Source organism: Oenanthe melanoleuca, chromosome Z (genome assembly GCF_029582105.1).
Source record: "Oenanthe melanoleuca isolate GR-GAL-2019-014 chromosome Z, OMel1.0, whole genome shotgun sequence".
Lineage (NCBI taxonomy): Eukaryota > Metazoa > Chordata > Aves > Passeriformes > Muscicapidae > Oenanthe > Oenanthe melanoleuca.
Window position 1 is genome coordinate 58,923,838 of NC_079362.1, and position 14,505 is coordinate 58,938,342.

The 14,505-nt window shown below is 40.1% G+C and overlaps 1 protein-coding gene across 3 annotated transcripts in view; it reads right to left on the bottom strand.

The window, feature by feature from the left end:
• GPBP1 (GC-rich promoter binding protein 1) overlaps positions 1–14,049 on the bottom strand; it is a 38,869-nt gene extending 24,820 nt beyond the window's left edge. For 2 of the 3 annotated variants that reach the window (XM_056514124.1, XM_056514126.1), the window contains exons 1-3: positions 13,407–14,049; positions 12,236–13,286; positions 11,338–11,405 (exon numbers count right to left, since the gene is read on the bottom strand). The gene's annotated coding sequence lies outside the window, so the exon portion shown is untranslated. Of the gene's footprint in view, positions 1–11,337; positions 11,406–12,235; positions 13,287–13,375 lie in introns of all 3 variants that reach the window. The other variant, XM_056514125.1, reaches the window with a different exon arrangement.
• Between the last annotated feature and the right edge of the window lie 456 nt (positions 14,050–14,505).

The following is a 14,505-nucleotide window of genomic DNA, read 5'->3' on the forward strand; positions in this document are numbered from 1 at the left end:
CATCCTTACCTTTTATCCTTTGCACAAAAGGCTGGGTGATAACCAAATATCCGAGGACTGGTAAGGTATTTTGTAAAAAGACCTTTTCCCACAGCTCACTGACACTGGCTGCCTATTTATTCATGCAAAAATTTTTCTAGAAGCAGATTCAAGTCTTCCTCATGCTCTCAGCCAAAAAAAGCTTTAACAAAATTTTGATAGTACTGCTCTGTCAGATGAGTCAGACCTTTTCTTAGAAAGAAATAAACTTATATGGTAAAGGCAGAGACCTGAGCCAAAACAGCACAATACTCAGAGCACAAAATCAGCAACAGAATACATATGTAAGTTTCAATAAGCCCACAAAAGACAAACTTTTAGGGCTAATTCTTCCAAATAGTTTTAATTTTAAAAAAAACAAGAAAAAAAGCACACATGTATTTCTAGAACACTACCTGATCAAACTCAGAGGTTTGCAGTTAAGCATTAACATGAAAAACTCCCGTGGATACTCTACACCAAAGTCAAGAAAACGTTTTCTTTCACCTAATTGTACATATGCCTAGGTCTAGCAATTAGACATGGGAACAGAGTGTACTTTCATTATTAAGTCTTTCTAACTTTGAATAGGCACAAACATCCCAGCCATAATTAAACAGGGAAATAAAAGGTAAGCCAAGAAAAGATATTTTAAAACTCTTTAGAGGACATAGCCTACCCAGCTTAAAGTTGCTAGTTCCATATTTTACCAGGTTTCATAAACATTCTTAACAACTGTTAGCTTTCTGATGTTGCCAGCAAGTTTGCCCTATATATAAAGAAAATTTTATTATAAGCAGAATCTCTGTTCAGATGATCTGACACATATTTGAACACTCTAGGATATTCTTCATTCTCAGGAAGGTGTTTTTGATAGACTGGAAACAGATCACAAAACATAAGAATGGGATAAGAGCAAGGCACCTCTGCTGCCACAGGCAGAATTTACTATGCTTAAACCCTTTGTGACCAGCTTGGTTGCCAACACTAGTGTGTTTCTTGCTTGTTTTCCAACTTAGGGTGGACCAACAACTAGCAGATTATTCTCCAACACATTCTAACACTAAAAAAGCTTTTTCTGCCTTATTTCCCTGTTATTCAGGTCCCCTACATAAGCTATCCCAAAAAGTCAGAGATGTGCGCATTCTGCATCCACCAAAGCACTTGCAACATTTATTCAGATACATACTATCTGCTACAAAAACAACATTTAAAGTATTTTAATAGAATGAAAATCAGTAGCATAAAATTGTTTTTTCAACATTGACATGAAACCATAAATCTACCAGCAAGTTTTCTCTTGCATACACACCACAAAAAAGCTGTTCAGTAACATTAATACAGCAGCTGATGTACTCCCAGCATTAATGCAGCTACCATTAGTAAACTTACTGAGGTAAACATCACAGATTAAAAAACAATTCCAGGGCTTTCAGAAACTCTCTTGCTAACAGTAGGCCCAGAATTTATCATGACTTTTAAACCACCATTCCCTATTAGCACAGATCTGCTATTTTTCAACCTAACTTGGCTCAGGCTCTCAGCTGTGGAAGCAGACCTGCACAATTCTAGAAAGGTAAGAAAAAGATACTGAAATACTGCTATCCTCATACTATTAACACTCTAATATATTTAAACATCTTATTCAGACTGGTAAAACTATTGTCTCATCTCAGCAATAGCCTCTTGAGACCAATTCAAGTAATGTGTAGTGGTCTTAGTTGACCCCAGCAAAGAAAGTCTTCCATATTCCATAAATTTAGATAAAAGTCATGTGTTGCTGTGGGTAATAGAATAGAGCAAAGAAAGAAATCCTGTTCTTAAGTTTTACATCTTGAGGGAGCAATCTTAATAAGTCTGTAAAGAATTTTGCATTAAGTAACATACAGTAATTAATCCAATATTCAATTAAATAAAATCTAATTCTATAGTTTTGTGAAGTATGATCTTCAATAGTAAGTCAATGACTGCCAAGGAATAATGAACACTGCACCAAATACACTCAACCAACACACAGAAAAGACTGGGCTGGGCTTTTTTTTATGATTGAGTCAAGGTCCTTTTGTGATAGATTTCTCTCCCGTTGTAAACCAGCAGGAAACATTACATTCTAAAACAATTTGTCTTATCTGCATAGCATCTGGGAAAAATGGATGTATTGTCTCCACTTTACAAAAATAGGTAATATGTTATGAAAAGGGAATCAGAAAGCAACTGCATGAATCAGGAGTCAAGACTTCAGGGAAACAGCTAAGAAATACACCAAGGGTCAACACCTAAACCTGCAAAACCAACAAAAACGAAGCTAAAATGAGTAGCATTGATTCATCTTGTGCTTACCAAATTAAATGAAGAAATCAAACATTAAAGACTATAGTCAATTTTCCTCACACAACTACATTTTTCTTTTTTAAACTCCCACAGAACAAGTGAAATCAGACTTAAGAATAGCAACACAGGGATTCAAGATTTTACTTGGTGCAATAATGAACTAATTCAATGATCAGCGATATGGATAGCCTAAGGAAATTATTTGGCTTACTTTGCCTCACAAAATGAAGACATAAAACGTATTTAAAAAGCAGTTTTGAACATCTGAAGGAGAAAATTTCAGCAAGAAAGGAGATGTGTCAATCCAAAACACTACCAAAATCACAAGGTATCAATCACAGTAGATTGAAGGTGGACAGACACATGGTCCTGAAGATCAGAAGAACAATATTCTGAAATAACTTTAAGACTTAGACAAATATTTGAATCTCTCAGTTCATATTACACTTCCAAATCAGACCCTAATAACTGTAACTAAAGAGTTTAACATGCAGGATGGTGCATTACACAAAGGTAACACTGTACAATCTAATCCACTTGTTCCCTCTTTTCAGTGCCAACTATGCAAGAGTGATGTCTCCCTAGCAACTTTTTTTACTCTCCCCTGCTATTTGAAATCAATATACAGCTCTAAAAACTTACTTTTTAACCAATAAGAACACCCATTACAACCAAAATATAAGTAAAATTCTGTGGTTTTTTCCTGCAATAACACAAATAGAATTCAATACAATACAAAAGCAGAAAACACCCTTCTATTCATGAACTTTCAGATTAGCTGGCTTTCAGATTACTTTAGCAAAGTGCTTCCTCAAATTAAAATTTTCACCTTATCCACAACCATTAATTCACTATTACTAGGACAAGCAAACTTACTAACATTCAAGTTTCATTAGCAAAGCTTGTTCATAAAATAAAACCTCCACCACTCATTTTGCATATAAAACAAATGCATGAGATACACAGATCAAGGAGATACAGATAAACAAACTAGCTGAAATAGTGTTATAGAGCACATCTTAGCTTTAACAAATACAATTTGTCACATTTGAATAAAGTCATGTATCTTCTTGCAGTAAAAATTAATTTATTTTAATACTAGTTTTTTTCTCCTTTGTTTATTTACTGGGGGATGGTGGGGGGGACAGGTGGGAAAAATGCTTGCTCATTCTCACACCATTTGTGATCAATTTGGGACTGCTGCCAGCACAGTCATGTTAGTCATGGATTTCATGCCCCTCACTCTGGGGCAATTCCACCCAGCAGGTAGACTGTCAGTACTTCCCAACCACTAATGAAGTTTGAGAGCACCACAGGCTAAGCACAGTGCAGAACCCCAGCAAGCATCTGTTACTCCAGATTGTATCCCTGAGTAGCACAAAAAGATGGGAATACACTGCAGCCACAGACCCGGTACAGGGTAACTGCAGAACCACTACAGACAGAACCGTGTGCATGTACTACCTCACTTAAATGCAGCACTACACTAGGAAGCAGTTATGCTGCCAAAAGTTATGAAGAAAAAGTATAAGACTTGAAGAGAGACCTAGACTATTTTTCCCCCATTTCAGGCATCTATAAAACACTAAAAACAGCTAGCACACACAAAGCTTTAAAATAAAAGCTAAAGTGAAAAACTAAAACAAAAAATAAGCTAAAAAATAAGCTAAACTAAAAATAAATTACAAATAAACTTAAAAAAACCCTTTTCTTTTTAAAAAAATAAGGAAGTCTCCAACTCAAACTCTGAAAAATTTACAGTGTAAGCAGAATACTTTCACATAGTAGAAAGTCATATCACATCTTCTGCACTGCTTATGACAACACAGTAGAATAGCAAATTCCTTTACGAAGGTATTTAATTTCACCCTAAATGTATCATAAAAACAAAGGCTACTGAGGTTTGGAATAAACTGGTTACACAAAAACGTAATTCACCTGATCACTCATGGTCTCTTAACAAAAATCTTTGACTCAGAATTTCCTTTAATTGTATTCATCAAACCTTTACAGCATTAAAAAAAAAAAAAAAACTCTCCCTAAGATTTACACAACACTAAAAATAGCCAGAAAGCATCTCTGGAAGAGCACAATACACTCTACAAGAACTGGAAAAGTGACTGTTGTGAGAACTGAGCTGGAGGCTATCTCTGTGTAAGTGGACAGGGGAGCCTACAGATGGCAGGGTAAAAGAAATCACCTTCTGAAATATTGCAAGATGGCTGGGCAGAGAAAGCAGGCGTAATGAAAGCATTTGGGATTTCAGTACTCTTGTACCTACAGTCTCTAGTCCCATCAACAGTCATAACAAAGCTGAAGTCTCCCTCATCACTTGCACCTTCACACAATTCTGCATGAGAAGTGAGTTTCATGGCTTAGTGATTTTAAATTTGGAAAGGACCTTCAGAAAAATTAAAATATAACATCCAGAGATAACTCTGAGAGACTAATGACCAACTTGTGCTTCCTAAACTTCAAATCAAGACTAATGGCCAACTTTTACCTCCCCAGAACTTTAAACCAAGTATCAGCCTGTGCCCATAGGAAAGATACTGCAGACTCTTTACCATCTTTGTGGTCCTTTACTGAACTCTCTCCACCAAGTCTCACCCTTTCTTGCATCAGGGAGCCTGCAATAGTGTTACACATCCTGAAGGGTGACACAGTCCTCCACATGTGGCCTCACCCAGGCTGCATGCAGAACAAAGCAGAACTCCCCTCGACCTGCCAAGCAACACTCTTCCTAATTTTCACTTTAGAGAGACATTTTTACTTTGCTCCTTATAAGGACATATTGGTGGCTCATGGTTGCCTTGCTGCTCAACAGGACCCCAGAACTTCTCTGTAGCTGCTACTTCAGAATATTCCCTTTGTTTCATGAGGATCCTCTATCCATGCTTTTCCACACAGCTGACCAAACATCAAGTGCATGTATCAGCCAGTTCTCCATACCTTACATGATCTGCAAACTTGCTGAGGGTAAACTCTGCCCCACTGTCCAGGACTTTAACAAAAGTGTCCAATAGCAGGGGCTCCACTACTGAACGCCAGGACACACTGTAACAGCTTCCTACAAATGGCCTTTGTGACATCCACTGCATCCCTGAGGACTGTGCCTGACCATTCAGATAGCTCTGGATACACCTTATTGCTCACTTCTCCACACACACTTGTCACCTTTTCCATGATGATGTCATAGAAGACAATGTCAAAAGCCTTACTGATGTCAAGAAAAACACCATCCATTCCTCTCTCTTAAGGGATATTAGCTTGCTGAAGTGTCATTTCCCTTTCATAAAGCCATTCTGACTGCTCTCACTCACCTTCCTGTCCTCCACGTTTGGAAACAAGTTTCCAGGATCAGCTGGTGTACAACCTTTCCACAGACTGAAGTGAGGCTGACTGGCCTACAGTTCCCTGGATTCCCCTTCTCATTCTTACTGATGACAAAATTAGTATTTGCTCTCTTCTCTTACTCAAGAACCCCTCCCAATGACCATTAGACCTCTCAAAGATAATAAGGAATGGCTTTGCAATAACATCAGCACTCATGGAAGAAGGAAACACCCATCATGGAACACTCTGCACCCATGGAAGCATCCTGTCAAGCCCCACAGACTTACAAGTTATTTAAGTGTTCCATAACCTGATTCTTTCTTCACTGAGGGAGGAGAAAAAAGCACAGCAGAACTTGAAGATGACAAGGACATGAGACCAGAGATGGTCCCCACCCAGTTTTAAGGGCGTTGTTTAACTTGTCTAACCAGTATTTAGCTGGCAGAGACAGATCCCACAGATCCAAGCTCAGGGAAGTCTCTTCCAGTGAACAAAATAAAAGTATTTCTCTAGTTCAGAAACCTGTCTTCTATAAATACTTAAAATAGGTTTCATTGCTTTAGATGATACACTTGGCAACACTATCCGTCTGAACTGTGATAATAAATAAAAACAGCTTTGCTTTTTCATAATGTTCTAACATGAAGAAACTGATAAAATAGTGCCATTACTTCTACATTTTAAAATTAAGTCTCCTAAAAGAGATCTATTTTGGAATGGATTGACTATATATATATTATAGTGTATACATACATATATATATAGTATATATATGGTATAAAGTATATAGCATATAGCATAACTACATCCTAATTAAATGGAGCTGACCAAAATTTTCTAGGAAAAACAGGTTTTAAAATAAAGCCAAAATTGGGGGGGGGGGGGGGCGGGAGGAAAGCACAGCAACCCTGCCAGCACTGAACCCATCACTGAACCCATTGTCAGCAGAAGACAAGGAAAACCAAGGAAAAACTTCTGTATTGTCAGGTTCTATAGTTAAGCTTTGCCTCTGCATAGTCTGTATCATTTCACAGGAAACAGTTTCTGTAACACTTGGGAACTTGAAAGATTGTCAGAAGACCATTAAAATAAAAGGCAATATAAACTCTAACAGCAAGGAATACTTGAAGCTTGTGAATGGAATTTCAAATTTAGTAGCAATGGGGGGAGGGGAGAAAAGGTTCAAGCCATGAATTCACAAAATTAGAAGATACAAATTTCTTGATGCTCCCTGAAGACCTGTTTAGAAGTTTAGTCAATTGATTTGCACAGAGAAAAGCTTACACAAAATCCATGTTAAAAGCACTGAGATGATACACACATTTATATTTTCCAAGAGAATCTAAAATTAGTATGTATGCATAATCTAAGTAGTGCATTCCTATGAGCTCTCATCTAATGTCTCACAGATTATTATCACAGTAAGTACAGAACACCACAAATTACATAGGGGACCCTTAACTCCACTTCTCAACTGCACACATCTGACAAACCACTCTCCCTCTGCCAGTGCAATTTTTAGCATAATATTTATAAATGGGGTACAAGAAGGTTGTAAGCTGTGAGAATTAAAGCACACTATAGTGCTGTTATGAGAGCATGGAAAAGAAAAGGTTACATGCAGCATCTCAATTTGCTGCTACTGCTTTGCTTCCTTGATAATGAGCTCCAGCATATGTATCAAATTCTTATTGCATCAGAAGGCAAACAACAGCATTTGTATGAATTTCAGAGGGTCCAACAAGAATACTGGCCCTTCAGTCCTCCCATAATGGGCTAGCTTCAAATTTTGGCTTCAATTCTTTATCATGAGCCAAAGGAAAACTACCAAGTAGTGGTCTGAATTAGCAAACAAACTACACGTGGCAGACCCAGCCACCAGCCTACACACTCTTTCTTCACATACAGAATCATTCAGGACTTTTTTCAAACTAGGCAGGCCTTCAAAACAACCCAAGCCACCGAAGGTATTTCTTCTGCCATAAAACACATCTGTCAAAATAAAACTTTCCAGTGACAGCGGATCCTTCTCTGTTATCCCTCCCCACTACCTCTAGTCAAGTTGCTTAATGTAAGGTCTAAAAAATACTTTTATTTAAAATCTATAAACCCCAGTGTTCATTCCCCTTTTGAAGGCACAGTTTATTTGGTATCTTCCTTACTACTCTGTGATTTATGTAGTTCCAACAAATCAAAATAATCAAAATAACTTCAAGTTATTTTGCTATCTAAAATTTGCATGTTAATAAAGCAGAAAATAATATTTAAACCCTTACACAAGTTTTATGAGTTTCTGAAATGGAGTTTTTTATGAGTTTTTTCCACTTTGGACTCAAGTTCCTTATGGGAGAATGAACCAACTAAAGCAGACTGTGTTTTGCATATGGATCTAGAATGTGAACACTGCTCTTTATCATTTGGCCCCCTTTTCTACATATAGTTATGGTTCACAAGCAACAGGTTTTAACATCACCTCTGTGAATCAAATATAAATGTCACAGCAATCAACACATCTTTTAAAAAGTGTTTTTAGATATAGATGAAGCTGCTAAGTACTTCAGATAACATAATGACTTTTTAACAATAAAAAGGTTTTGTTTTTGCACTGTACCAAAATGCAGATTTAAAAAAAAAAATTTAAAAATATCTCATAACATGAAATAACTTCACATTTGAAGGTAAACTACAGCCAGGTTTCTACTTGAAAGTCTAACACACTTTGCTGTGTAATGATTCCACTAAATGGTACTAACCATTTAGCAAAAGCCTGATAGATGCTCATTTCTTGCCCTTTAACACGGTTCAAATTCAAAAGCTGAAATGTGAGTTCAATTACATCACTTCCCTAGTCAGCATATGTTATGTAGGAAATCACCAGGAATTCTTCAGCACTTTGGAGTTGTCACAAGGAAGAAGTAGCAGTTGAAAAAGGTAGAAGTTTTGCCCTATGCTGAGCAAGTAAAGCAGATAAACAACTCCCTCTTTCAGCTGTTTCCCTGACTGTGTTTACCCAAGATATAAAAGGAGGAGGCTGTGGAAGACTTGCTAGCACCACATAGGGCATTATCACCAGTTACCATGTTCAGAGTAACAAAAAAACAAAACAAAAGCGTGCCAAGTTTCATTCATATCTGTTTATAATGAGGTCTGCAAACAGTTGTCTTTGCAGAACAGAATTTACTCCTACTACTAAAAAAAAAGGAAATAAACACAATTTTGTCAGATGTTATTGATGAACTGTCACTGTAGCAGTTTTATCCACAAGTTAAACAGAATAACCTCATTAGAATGGAGGTCAAAATAAAAAGAGCACGAAGTACATAACTTATACCACACCAAATACCTGTACAATTTGCCTCTACCATTTTACCTACATAATTCTGTTCCAGCTTTACTGCAAGATCAAAGGGTACTTATTCTCAAAAGTTTCTACCTACAGTTTTTTCACAAAAAATCAAATAGAACAACCTGCACCATTCTAAAGAATGAGCCAGTACAAATGCACCCATTTTATGAACCTACCAAAATAAACACTTCAGTAAAAGACACAACCTGCTGACAGTTACCCCACTACAAAAGCTATGTGTACATCAAGGCTTAAAGTATAAGCTCTTAGGAGTAAGGATATTATCTTCATGGGTAATGAAGACATGTTTGCAAAGACAATTTAACAGACTGTAAGCACTTGAAAAACAAAAATCTAGGGAAGAAATTACAGTGGACCAGCACACTTGGCTGGTTTCTCTCCTCAGTAAGCATGAATTTTGTTTAGGGTACCAGGGCACAGCTGTAAAAAATCCTGAATCTTTGTCAAACACACATGCACACAAATAAGAAAAAAAATACTTTCATAGAATCACTGAGGGTAAGGGGCTAAAGTGTACATCTCAAACACCAATAGCTGGATGACTGCAGAGCCAACCAATGGTTGGTGGTAAATGGTGGCTGGAGAAGGGGCCATGCAGAGGAAGGACAGCACTCTTCTGGGACAAACAGCCTCATTCTAGTCCATGGAGACAGAACAAACAAAAGCACCAGCACAGAAGCAGGCATGAACTTTGACCAAAGGCCAATGCAGTAGGGGGGTAAAGGAATCACCAGGGACCCCCCCTCCCAAAAGCCCCCAAGCCATTTCCAGAAAGGCCTCAAGGCCTATGCAAGACAACTAATTTACACAGAAAATTAAAACCTTAGTTTCAGAATGAGGAAACTATCTATAAAAAGGTACCCATCAAGCCCTGGCTGCACCTCAGGACATCCAATCAGCCAGACAACACTAGGAACCAAGGCTGGTAATCTCTTTTTCTCTCTTTATTTATTTTTCTCTCTCTCCCTCTCCTTAATTCATCTCTTCCCTTCTACACTATCCCTACTATGTAAGCTGTGTGTTTATATAGTAGGCCAGGGACTGACATGCCCACCTCAATGCCAAGTGTGCAATTTATGTACAAAACCTGGTGATTTTTTGTGGACCCTCCGACTTTTGCTGTCCCTTTTAACCACAAGCATTTATGAAATTTGGGTGCTCCCTTCCCCTTAAATGTGAGACACTCCAACTTCCCAAGTGTAAGTACTGTGAAAGGAATTAAATAATCATCATACCAGCAAACACAGAGGTGTAAACACAGAATTAATTTAATGAAGGTAAAAAAGCAAACTCCTCAAAACTTCCAGAAGGAAAAGAGTCTAGAGAAAGATGTCACCCAGAATAGTAAATGGGGGATGTAGCTCCTTGGTTTCAGTGAGAGCATCTTGAAAAGAAATAAAAGTACCTCACAGCACTGATGATGAATAGCTTGAAAAAACAAGCAACACATCACTTTTTCTGAGAGTTAAGAAGTACTTCTAGTACTCTCATGAGGATACAATGGACAACAATCAAATTAAATGGCCACTCACACCTGAACTCTCCATCTACCAAATGTTTTCAAAAAAAGCATACTCATACAAGTAAAGGAGTATAGAAGATGATCCTTTTCTATTGGCCTGGTCCTTAACAAGCAGCTCAGCTCACAGTCAATCCTAACCACACCTAGACAACACAGAAGAGCCACAAGCCATAGCCAGAGATCACAGAAACAGCCCCCTACTCATGCCCCACAGTTTCCATATTTTCACAATAACAAAACTGAAACAGAAGTTAAAATAACAAAACAGCAAGACCATCCAAAGCAGAAAACTGAAGCTAATTTAACTTTTAGATACTGACAACACACAAATAAAAAGTTTAGTGAGACCAAGAATTTACAAAATTCATGTAGATGCAAGTCCTTCATTTGTGGTCAAAATAATAAGCTACAGGAGCTAAAATACACTGCAGTAATTTTTAATACAGTTTAACATGCGTAACTACACTTTCTCTACAATCTTTTAACACAAGCAATCTTCCAAATGTCTTTGCACTGCCCTTAGAGAAAACTACCTTTTTTTTCATTAGTTCACTACTAGTAATACTTCAGAAGTATTACTAGTATTACTAGTACTATTTAGAAGCTCTCAGAAATATTTTAGAAGGTGACAATGGAGGCAAACGTGTAACCTCTACTAGACGCTCAGTTTAAAGTCTACCCAATAACACTTTAATTATTTAAAGCTTTGTGAATCACCAGGGTGAGGTAGGGAATAGAGAACTTCAGTAAAATTACCACTGACTTTTGAATTAAGTTGCTCTGTCCATCTTGATTTTCTTTCAGCCAGCAGCAGTTCAGTTGAATGCAAACCTACAAGAATTATTATAAACACATTAATGCCAACATTAAAAAGCATTTAATTCACTGTGGGATGAAGGAAACTACAATACATCTAAAAATAACAAAGAAGATAAGCCAATTCATCACCGGATTTAATTTTGAATCATTCCAAGGAGAAGTAGCTTTTTTTGAAGTATTATACTTGCAGACCAGTCAGACTAATTAATTCCCATTACAGAATGGTAAAATACACTGAAGTCAATCTTAAAATATCAACACAGAAAAAAGCTAGTCTGTACAGACAGTGAAATAATTTTTGGTAAAAAAAACCTCTGGCTTTTTTAAGGGAGAAAGAATAGTGGAAAGAAAAGAAAAAAAAAAGAAGAGTAAAACACCCTCTATATTACTACTACCCTGATACTGTAAACACATCTAGCACAAATGGAAGGACTGATACATGCAACGTATCCAAAAGGCTTGGCCAAAAGGATACAACATTCACTGCTGAGATTACAACATTAACATGAAGGCTAAATTCCTTATGGATTTAGTCTAAATACAGCTACTTTCTAATATCCCATAAAAATCACACTCTTACCTATGCGTTTCTCCTTGTACCTGTATTCTTCAAAATCTTAAGGAACTATTCCATTAATTATAAAAGCCAACAAGTAAAAATTAACAAGCTTCAACATTCTCAAAAAAAAAACAAAAAACAAAAAAAACAAAAAACAAACAAACAAACAAAAAAAAAAAAAACCCAAAGAACCTCTAACCAGTAAAAATTACTGGTTTAACTGTTCTACTGATAAAATGGTTTTTTCCAGTGTAAATGGATTTATGAACATCACAACACTTACCTAATCCAAGAGGACCGCACAAGGCGTTAGTATTGCGTGATTTATATTTTTCCAGTTTGTTTTCCTCGAGATAATATCCCAAGTTCCTGTTGATACTACATTTGCAGCAGTTTGACATAGATTTGACCTCACAGAAATCAGCTACCCATCCTTCTTGCTTACAGACCCTGCAAGGCTGTTTGCATAGTCTGCCAATGTCTGTCTTAAAAACCTTTTATTTTCTCTGACAGTTTCGCTTCTTGTCTATTCCATGTCTATTTCATAGATATCACCATATGCAGCACCAGCTCCAAGTGAAATAAATACAGGCTTTACTCCACAAATGTGATGCCAAAACCCCAAATTTCACATATGAACTGTAGAACATTTCCTACCTTATGGTAGCAGAGGCATTTGTAAACAGTTATCTGGATACCTCCATACTGCTCATTGGCAACAACTTTTTTCAACAGAAATTTCAAATACAATACAAAAGGAAAAAAGGTAAACAAACATGTATTAAATTCTTCATTTATAAAATCGGTCTCACTGCAAAGTGAGAGAAGACTGTGTCAGAAAATTTTTAAAATGAAATAAGGGTGGGGGAAAAATCTGCCATGAAACTTTTCAGCAACGTCTCCACAGTGACTCAGGCCACATTTAACCTGGAGCCAGTTAACAAAACTGGTTATGCCCCTGACTCAGAAAGAATGTCGCCGAGAAGAAAAAGAGTATGTAAAAAGAGGAAAGCACTTTATTTTGGCAGCTGAAGTATTCAGAACTTCATATTTAGATACGTATCCATGCCATGCGGACAAAAGAATCCAAGGGTGATGTGCACAACACTGCAAGAAGAAAAAAACCTCACGACTTCCTCAATTCTTTCCCAGATGTCTACTGATTATTTCAGAGGCCTTTTCAGGGCGAAGCACGCACAAATAATCCCAGAACAGCGTCCGATATTTCTTCCACAGGAAGCAAGTGCTGCAGGTCAGTGTTCACCTCTTTTCTTCTCTGCCAGCCGAAGCAAAAGGCTGCAAACATCCAGGACTGACTCTGTCGTTCAAGCCTCCTACAGTAAAAAGAACCAGAGAAATCAGTTTTCCCTTATGAGATCTGGACTGACGTTAGACAAACACAAAGCAAACCAACTCCAGAAACCTGAATCTCAAGAACAGAAACAGACAGAAACCTGGATCCTGAGAGCAAGCGCGGACGAGCGAGGGACGGAGCCCGAGGACGGAAGGCTCGGCCACAGCTCCCTCACAGCCGGGGCGGGCGGCAGCGATGCTTGACGGGGCGCGCAGCCTATCAGCGAAACCCCGCTCCTGCTCTCATCCCGGGAGAAAAACGGAGCGGGGGAGCGACGGGGGACCGGCAGTGGGGCTGGGAGGAACGAGGGGAAGAACGGAGAGAAGGGGTCATTTCTCGTTTATTGGGAAAGATGAGCTGCAGAAAGCACCGGGGACATTTCCTGCGGGGGCAGCGGGGGAGCCCCAGCGCCGCCCGGGGCACGCTTTCTGCCCTGGCGAGCGGGGACACACAGACCGCCCGCTCCGGGGCTGCGGGCACACAGAACCCGCTCTCGGGAAGCACAACCTCCCGCTGCGGCTCCGCCGAGTGCTCTTCCTCTGCACTCCCGGGGGCGACCCCGCTCCGCCGGGAGTGCGGGCAGCACGGCGGGGGAAGCAGCGCGGCGGCCCCGCCGCTGTGCGCGCTCCCGGCCCGTTCCCGGGGCTGCCCCGAGCTCCCCCGGCCACCGCCGCGCACGCGCACCGCGCGCTCGCCTCGCTCTCTCAAAATGGCGCCGCTCCGCCCCGCAGTGCTCCCCGCGCGCACCCGCGCGCGCGCAAGCGTCGCGAGAGCTCCCCCCGCGCGAGCCCGGGGAGGGGCGGGAAGGGCTCCCCGGTACCGCCCCCGCCGTGACGTCACGGAACCATCCCGAACGTTCCGCGCGGGACTGGGAATCCCCAGAGCGCGCCCCGCCCTCGCGGCGGGAGTTCCCCAGCGCCGCCGTAATTAACCGTGCAGCGGCGCAGCCCCCGGCGCGGGGCGCTCGGACCGGGGCGCGGGCTCGGGCGGCGGTCGGAGCGGGCCGGCCCCGGCGGGGAGTCCGTACAACGTGTGTCGGAGAGCGGCCGCCCGGCGCGGCCCTGGGTCAGCCTGGCGCTGCCGGTGGCATGCCCGCCGTGAGGAAGCGAGTGCGGCGGGCACCGGGAGGCGCAGGTCCCCGGCTCTGCGGACTGAGCGGGCGCTCCGCAGCGCGGTTTAATCGCGGGGCCTGAAGCTAG